Source organism: Triticum aestivum, chromosome 3D, assembly GCF_018294505.1.
Source record: "Triticum aestivum cultivar Chinese Spring chromosome 3D, IWGSC CS RefSeq v2.1, whole genome shotgun sequence".
Lineage (NCBI taxonomy): Eukaryota > Viridiplantae > Streptophyta > Magnoliopsida > Poales > Poaceae > Triticum > Triticum aestivum.
The window spans coordinates 588,822,127-588,831,577 of record NC_057802.1 but is presented as its reverse complement, the minus strand read 5'-3'; the positions used below and the strand labels follow the sequence as shown (position 1 = coordinate 588,831,577).

Sequence of the window (9,451 nt, the reverse complement as noted above, 5' to 3'; positions counted from 1 at the left end):
TTAAGAAAATGTAAAACATGTAGTTGAAAAAATATTACCATGTATTAATTTTTTTTTGAAAACATGTAATTTATAAATGTACAAAATTTATTTGAAAATATCAAAAGTTTATCCAAAAATATTTAATGTGTGCGTTAAAATGTACATTGGGTACTGAGAAAAATTAGACATGTGTAAAAATGAATAAAGAAAAGAAAACGAAAAAATAAGAAACTAAGAAAAAACCAGATTATTGCGCGCGCGCGAGCAACTGCGCTACTGGGCCGGCCCAATTCAGCAAATCCCGGCTATGTTCTGTCAAGGTTTAAAATAGACCGGGATTAAAGAGTTTAGTGTGCTGATTTCAGGGATTGAGAGTTCGGGGTTTGATTTGACTTTCGCCTATAAATTGAAGGTTTGTTTTGAACTTTTTCCTTTTTTTTTCTTTGTAATGGGCAGCAAGGCCTAACGAATCGTTCGGGGTCCTACCCCAGCGATTGGACGGCAGATAGCCCAGGATGTGGTTGATAGTACAACCTCTGTTCCTAAATTGTACTAAGAACAGTTAAAAAATGGTTCTAAGATGTTTTTGCAATTTGAATTTAAACTAAAAAACATCTTACATTTAGAAACAGAGAGATAATAATCCCTCAATGTAGTGTTCTATATTATGGGATGGAGGAACTACTATTTAAAAGTGATTGTCCCGCTTCTTGATCCGCACGCGGAGCCCGCCCTTCATCCTCAGCGTCGCACCCAGCTCGTAAGGCGGCGGCGCGTCCATGCTCGCCGGTGTCTCCACCATTTCCACCGCGAACCTCCGGATCACGGCGGCCGCCACGACCTTCATCTGCACGTACGCCATCTCCTTCCCGAGGCACGCCCGCGGCCCCGCGTGGAACACCGGGTACCTCGCCGCGATCACCATCGAGCCACCGCTCGGGTCGGAACTGGCGGCAGTCGTCACCCCACAGCCGTGGCATCCTCCCCATCGCATACGCCGAGTAGTCCGCGAACCAGCCGGCCCGCACCGTCGTGCCGTCCGGCAGCACGTCCGCGGCCGCCGCCACGCGCGTGTTGATCGGCACCGGCGGGTACAGCCGCATCGCCTCCGTGAGCGCCGCGTGCAGGTAGTTCATCCCCTTCAGCCCCTCGCATTCTCTGGCGTCGTCTCCGTGCGGCGTGCGCGTGACCTCCTCGTGCACGCGCCTCTCGCAGCGCGGGTTGGCGGCGAGGAGCCAGAAGAACCAGGTGAGCGCGGTGGACGTGCTGTCCTTCCCGGCCAGCACGAAGCTCACCACGACATCCCGCACGAACCGCCGCTTCGCCTCCGGAGAGCTGAACATCTCGCCGAGCTCACTGCCGCTACGGCTGGCGGATTCTTCGTCCAGAGCCACCGCGAACCGCGATAGGAGGTGCTGCTCGTGCTCTCCGTCGCCCTCATCGGCGGGGGCACCTCGCGTCGGCTGCTCTGACTCCAGCATCCCCATCACGTACTCGTCGATGACTCCGATGGCCTCGCGCATCCGCCGCTCGCTCCCGACGTTGGCCAGCCTCATCGCCCTCCACACCAGGGTCGTCGGGTGGAGTATCCGCGCGAAGGAGATCTCGACGGCGTCGTCGGACGCCGCAAAGAACGTCGCGTGCCTCCGGCTGCGGCGATCCCCTGCCTCGAGCACGAGCAGAGTGGAGCTCTCGACGCCGAAGGCCACGCCGCAGACGTTGTCGAAGGAGAAGCGCTGGAGCACGTCCTGCAGGTCAAGGGCCACGCCGGAGCCCGCGGCGGCATCGAGGAGCGGGAGGAGTCGGCCCTGGAGGTGCTCCCGGAGCACCCGCCCCGAGAAGCGGCGCAACGAGCGGGAGGAGAAGGAGTAGGAGGCGAGCTTGCGCTGGAGGCTCCAGAGGCGGCCGTCGGCGAGGAAGACGCCGCGGCCGAGCAGGTCGGCGAAGGGGACGCCGAAGCGCGCGCCCTTGACGTAGTTGGGGAAGTTGGCGCGCAGGAGGTGGTCGACGGCCTCCGGGCTGGCGGTGGCGATGCCGCTGCCGAGGCCGAGCGGGCCGCGGACCTCGATGGTGGAGGCCGGGGACTCCGCGAGCTGGTCCGTGGCCCAGTCGAGGAAGCGGTGCAGGTTGCGGCGGAGCGGGACGGCGTTGCCGAAGACGTGGTTCGGGTGCGGACAGTGGTTCGCGGTCGCCGCGGCCGGTGCCCCCGGAGGTAGACGGCGAGGAGGACAGGGAAGAGCAGCAGCAGCAGCGCGACGTTGCCGTCCATGACACTGTGATGGTTGATCGGTGGTTGGTGGTTGGTCTGTATTCTATGCATCTCGTGACCGACGAGGACTTTTCTTGTGGACGGAGAGAGATCGATCGAGTTTGTGATCGCGAACAGGCCAACACCACGGCCAAAACGACGACCGGGAGGACAAACACGGTGGTCGTCGACGTCGAAGCTGGCCAAATTCCTCAGTGCCATGGGCGGAGCTAGACGACAACATGGGTGTATAAATGTATTATCCAAAAGGCTTATGTATTTGGTGTATAGTTAACATGCTAAAAGGATTTTACTGCTGCCGTTTGTGTTGTCAGGATTTCATAAGTAAAAATTGGGTCAGTCTACGGCACATCTAGATGTCATGTGCCCTAATTATTGCATGTCTAATTAACTCAATCAAGTATAAAAAAAATAGCCTCACGAATCTTGGCGTAAAATGAATGACATGAGACTTAGATGTGCGATATTTAAGTCACATCCAGATGTATTTTAACCAATCAAATAGATAGTTTAGAATAAAAAATGTATCATACATCATGCAAAAAAAATATAAAATATATATAATAGTAACGTGGAAAATTCATGAAAATTTGATCTGTAGAACATGGCATTTTTGTGTAAAATATTTGGACTAATCACATGACAATTTTAGGGTAATTGTGTTCTCTAGTGCACGAAAAAATTGTGAAAATATTTTGCAATGATTTTTGTGCAAATGTATAAAACCATTCATTCATTTATTTGTTTGTTTTTCTAGACACATGGCAATTTGTAAGACATTTTTTAATCACTACATGGCTATTTAGCTCTTTTTGCCAATGCCATGTTTTTTTATCGAACGTAGCCAATACAACATTTGCCTTTTCTAATAGGTTAGTACATTTGCCAATATTTGTATAGTTGCCCCAATACAACTACTTCTTTATCCATATTTGTCATGATCTACAGAGGTAATTTGCCAAGATTATTTTGACCATGGCAAATTCACTTTATGGACCATGCGAAAGTTCTTCTTTTACCATAGCAAATTTCTTTATTTATGGACCGTGGCAATTTTTTAACAACAATTTTTAAATATTGACATGTTTTTAGTGGACAAAATTCTTAAATTTTCCATGTGTCCATGGAAAATTCCTAAAAATTGCCATCATTTTCAAAGAACAAAATTCCTAGCTTTGCCATGTGCCCATTACAATTCCAAAAAGTTGCCAAGTTTTTAGTGAAGAATTTTCCTAAATTTGTCATGTACAAATTTATTATAAGTTGCATGGGAGTTATATTATTTAGAGCATGAAAAATGTATTAATTAGACCATGGTTGTTTTACAATAGGTGGCATGGCAATTTCATTATTTAGACTAGGAAATTTTATTAACTGAGCCATGTTAATTTTAATTAGGTAGCATGACAATTTTATTATTTAGACAATGGCAATTTTCCTTGTCTTACAACTATTTTTGTTTTTTGGTTTTACCATGGAAAATTAGTTAATATAGCATTGTAAATTCATTTTTATGTATTATCAGATTTAATGGCATGATGTTTTTTTGCCATCTCACAAGCACATTGTTTTCAACACATAATTTGCCATGTAAACACTTCAGGAATTTTATAATTATGTCATGTTTTCTACAGAACAAAAACTATCTAATTTTTTAGGAGATTTTTCTCAACACATTTTTATGTTGATTTTGTGTTTACATATGATTTTTTTTCACCCAAATAAGCGGCATTTTATGCTCTATAACATGACATTTTTTTGGCTGGACAGTGGTACAGCTAGGGTAGCACCGGGCCTTGTTCTGACAACCACATTATCTAGATCGAGATTTCAAAAAAAGCCCATGGAAGAAAGAAGCCGAGCCCATCTCTTGTTTTATAATTTACGAACCTTTTTAAAATTTATGAATATTTTTTTAGTTCATACTTTTATTCAAATTGGTGAACATTTAAAATTAAACTTACAAAAAAAGTAATAACAAAAAGGAGTAAAAGGGGCATTCGCTTCTCTTGTTATCTCCTGCGTGCGCTCGCTGGGCTAGGCCCATATATTGCGGAGGCGGGAGTGACGCTTCGTCGTATTACTCACTGTGAGCAGACCTCCTATTAGACGTCTTCTGCACCAGCTACCGAAGTGGCCTTACTAAAAAAGAAAACTACCAAAGTGGCGCTCACACATCTGTTCGCATGGGGCGACCCAACATCAAGAGTTGCTCGCTTGCCCGGGTTTCACTGTTGATTGGTCTATCGTTTACTTTTGAAAAAATTCACGAATTCACACAAATATCATGAAATTGAAAAATATCAGTGATTCAAGAAAATTTTCTTAACCTAAAAAATGGCTCACGAATTTGGGAAAAGTTCACAAATTTTATTTAATTTCATGAATTTTAAAAAATGTATTTTAAAAATATTCATGAGAAATTGGAAGAAGTTCAAGAATTTCAAAAAAGTGCACAGATTTGTAAAATATTCATGAAATTTAGGAAAAGACGAGTATGAAAAATCTTTGTGATTTTCAAGAAAGGACTTCACGAATTTGAAAAAAAACATGAATTTGAAAAAAAAATACAAATGGAAGAAAGGAATAAAGAATACAAAAAATAAAAAGAAAAGGAAAACTGAAAAAATGAAGAAAACCCGATCCAGAAGCTTCCCAAAACCGGGAGCAAAGACAAATACGGTTGCTTAGAGGGGCCACCCGTTAAAATGTACGCTCAAGTGGAGGAGGTGTGCATTGTGTACCGAAAAGGCAGAGGGCAACTAATTGAGGAGTACTCCTTTAGGATCCCCTCATGGGTCATCTGGGGTGGGCAGGGAGCGCGCCACTTGACGTGCTCTGGGTGCTTCTTTGTAATTCATCGATTTTTTTTTTGTTTTGAAGAACATTTTTCAAATCGACAAAATCGGTGAACTATGTTTTAATTCGTGAAGTTTTAAATTTCTGTTGATATGATTTTTAATTTTCTTGAACACGAGCACCCATGGCTCCTACCGCCAAACACAAGCTCCCGCTGCGAGCGAGGAGCAACCCATAGCAGTAGTGCTCCAATTCTCACAGAGGAAAAAAGAAACAGTGCTCCTGCTTTCAGCACCAGACCCGCCGTCGTTGTTCTCCTCGAAGTCATGGAACTTTTTTCTCTCTGTATAAGAGCAACTTCAACAGGGCCACCCATTTCGTCCGCGGGCGTTCGTTTGGGTCGGCGTGGACAGAAAAGTCGGGCCAACGCGCCGATCAAAACGGACGCGCGTCCGCTTTTCATCCGCCTGCCGACTCATTCCTGGCCCATTTTTGAGCCGGATTTGCGGCGCGGACACGAGACGAACGCACGCGCGCTCGGCTTCTCCTCCTCCCGGCCCACTAGTCGATGGCAGCTCCCACCATTTCCCTCCATTCCCCCAAAAACCCTCCCGCCCGTGCGCTCCCGCCGCCCATCATGGACGACGACCTTGACGCTGCCGCCGGCCTCGCCTCCCTCGCCTCGTCCGGCATGACGACCGCCCCCTCCAGCAAAGGCAAACCTCACGCCCCCCGCAAGACTGTCGCCGCGCCCAAGCCGAAGAAGAAGCTGACGCCCGAAGAGCGGGCAAGGGAGTTGGCGAAGAGAAAGGGCCGGAGGCACGGGGCGGACGCGAGGGACGAGGCCAGCGCGGCGGCCACCGTCGCCACCGCCGCACAGCAGGAGGTCACCAACGCCCGCTTCGCAACGGCAACGAGGGAGGCACTATTTATGCTAGGGTTAAACCCTAGCCAGCACGGCCTCGTCAATGCCGCCGTGGCCGCGGCCAGCACTGGCTCATCTGCGTTCCCTCGGATGGTGCTGCTCGACTTGCCCAGCGCGTCGGCGACGCAGCCGATACCCGGCTTCCACGTCTACCCGCAGGCCTCCCGACTCTCCGGGGAGTGCTCGCCCGAGGTGAGCGTGGTGGCGCCTTCCACGCCAGCGCCCGCGCCCATCGACCTCAATGCCACACCAGTGGCCGGTGGCTCGTAATCCGGAGGTGCGAGGAAACGCAGGTGGCACATGCCAGGTGACGTGCTGCCGGGCGCACGCAACCTGTTCGACGGAATGCCGGCCTCCGGCGACGACGACTACATGCAACACATCATCTTCGAGGGTGGCGCGGCGGCCGCTGGCGCTGCCGACGGGGCCGGCTACGACCCCGAAGAGACACAAAGCCAGGACGGCCGAGGGGCGTTCACGCCGTCCACCTTTGATCAAGATCAGGTGGCCTTCATGCATGATCAGGTCGGCCTGGACCTGGACGGCTTCCCACTCGACCACGAGTTTCCAGAGGACTACGTGCAAGAGGAAGATGATGAGTGCGACATCGAAGGGGAGCCTTTGTTCGAGGACAAGCTCGCCAACCAAACCGCCGGGGCAAAGCCGAAGCGCAAGAGCAAGCGGACGAAGGCATATATGGTGGCCGAGGACAAGCTCCTTTGTGAGTGTTGGAGGGACATTGGGCAAGACCCCAAGGTCGGCACCAAACAAAAGGCATCAACCTTTTGGATTCGTGTCCACCGTGAGTTCCATGAGCACGAGAAGTTTCCGCCGTACCAAATGCAAAGCACGCGCGGGTGGGTGTCCATTTCGAAGCGATGGAGGGTGATCCAACAAGAGTGCAACAAGTTTTGTGTCACTCTTGAGAACGTCAAGGCCCGCCCCGTGAGCGGCATCGACATGTAATACATGGTATGCAAGCGTCCCTCTTTTGTGTCATTCTGTTTATACTTGCATGTCCATTTCCATGTCCATTTTGCCAATATGCTTGCATGCAATACATTTGTAGGCATTCCAAGCTTTGGAGGCATTCAAGGTCCAACACGACGGCAAGTGCTTCAACCTCTCCCATTGTTGGAGGGTCATCAAAGACGAGGAGAAGTTCAAGGCGCAATATGTCGCCCTCAAGTCGCGTGGGGGGAAGAGGGCCGTGGAGGAGGAAGGCGGCGAGAAGCCACGCCCGCGGGGGAAGACCGACTCCAAGAAGGAGGACAAGCGGGATGCGGCGTCGAACGTGTTGGTCGCAAGCGTGGAGGGCATGATGAGTAAGAAGGACTCAAGGGAGGAGGAGCGCCAGCGATACAAAGAAGAACAAATGAACGCCTTCATGGAGGTCCAAAGGAGGAGGCTTGAGATGGATGCAGAGAAGCAAGCCAAGATGCTTGAGATGGAGGCGGAGAAGCAAGCCAAGATGCTAGAGATCGAGGCCGCCAACGCGAAGACCAAGGCGAAAGAAGTGGCTCTCGCGAGCATGATGACCGGGGTGGAGATCATGAAGGCTGATCTCAACACTGTTTCGCCAAGGAAGTGGCCGTGGTTTGAGAAGATGCAGGTCGGCATGCTCAAGTTCGACGATGAGTGACCTATGGTGGCGAGCGCCATCCTTTTTTGTATGCCGGCAAGTGTGCTGGCATGACCACGGCCGTGATGGCGTGGTCGAACTGCCACCCCTTTTTTGTGTGTTGGCATGTGTGCCGGCCGCTGACAAGTGTGCCAGCCGAACTGTGTGGTATTTTCTGAAGCTGGCATTGTATGCCGGCGCTGGCATGATGTCGGCATAAACTTTCGAGTGACAACATGGCCGCTGGCATGAACTATAGCTGCGGGCCTTTATTCAAAATTTGCGTGCAGATATGAAATGGGTCGGCGCGTTGGGCGTACTGCCGATCCAAATCTCAAACGGGGCAGACGCCAAGCGGGCGGTCGACCCAAACAGACGAAAAGCGGATAAAAGCGCCGTCCAAACCGGGTTGGAGTTGCTTTAAAGTTTTTCAATTGAATAGAAACAGTGCTCAACTGCCCGATGCATGGTGAAGGCGCTGTCTGAATGGACGCACAATTGATGAGTGCTTCATGCTTCGTGCATGGTCCATTGGTCCTTCTCAATCGACCTCTGGCAGGCAAGGTGTCTAGCTGGTGATACGTGGAAAGCTTGGTCCGTCCCTTGGCCAGTTCATGCCTCCATGGACCATTGCGGATTATGAATGAAATGAACAAGGTCCACCCGCGCACACGTTGCAAGAGCAGATGCCTCAATCCTGCTTGCAATTAACCAGGTTCGTACAGCCTTAATTTCATCACCACATGGTGATTGATACCACTAGCCAGCCGGCAGTACTGTCACCTGATGCTTATCTGTAGCTGCAAGGATTGGATCGTCGGGTCATCACAATATTGCAGCTATAAACATTTGTTATTCTTTTGAAGTTGAGCACTTTTAACATTGCCTTTCAAGTTTATAGCTAGACCCTTCAAGGAATTTTATACCCCTAATTAACGATACTTACTTTGAGACGGAGGGGCAGGAGATGAAAACGTTATTTAAAAGTAAAGCAGGAAAACAATTACATTTATAAGCCACAAGCCATATATTAAACAAGTCCTAAGCATGCCACAATTTTGCGGTGGCCAATTTGATCGCCACACTTGTGCCAAAAGTTTTTTTAGCAAGTCTATGACAAATGGGGTATGTGACTAAAAGAGTGCGGCAAAGTTGATTAGCAAGTGTTTGGTTGTACACACACAGTTGTGGCAGAAAAATGTGGATAAGTGTGGATGCCAACCAAGCATGCCACAAGTTTTGCGGTGGCCAATTTGATCGCCACACTTGTGCCAAAAGTTTGTTAGTAAGTCTATGACAAATGGGGTATGTGACTAAAAGAGTGCGGCAAAGTTGATTAGCAAGTGTTTGGTTGTACACACAGTTGTGGCAGAAAAATGTGGATAAGTGTTGATGCCTACCAAGCATGCCCTAAGCCTCATAAGAACACTCACGATTCCCCATGAAATAAAGTTACTAACTAATTGCTTGTGCATTGCAATGGGGTACATATATATAGTGGTTCAACACCAATCATCTAATCCATTATGCTCTCTAATTTTAGAGCCCTCGCATTCAATTGAGGTGCTTTATTTTGGATTTGTTTTACGCTTTTGATTGGGTCAACTATTTCTCTATGAGCTCTTTCATTTAGTTGAGGTATTCAATTTTGGATTTGATTTATGATTTTAACTAGGTTAAGGATTTCTCAAATTAATTGGCAGCAACAGCCTGTAAAAATACATCGGTCATGTGCCTCATCTCACCATCTAAAAAAGGAGCGCCAACATGTGATACTATAGTATCAACATAGTTCCATGCTGCCACCAACACAACAAACTTGCTCACATAAGTATGGGTTGATTTGTAGATAACA

The 9,451-nt window shown here is 48.7% G+C and overlaps 1 pseudogene; it reads right to left on the bottom strand.

The window, feature by feature from the left end:
- Window positions 1-499: 499 nt before the first annotated feature.
- LOC123075689 (cytochrome P450 94A1-like) lies at window positions 500-2,251 on the bottom strand (annotated as a pseudogene).
- Between the last annotated feature and the right edge of the window lie 7,200 nt (window positions 2,252-9,451).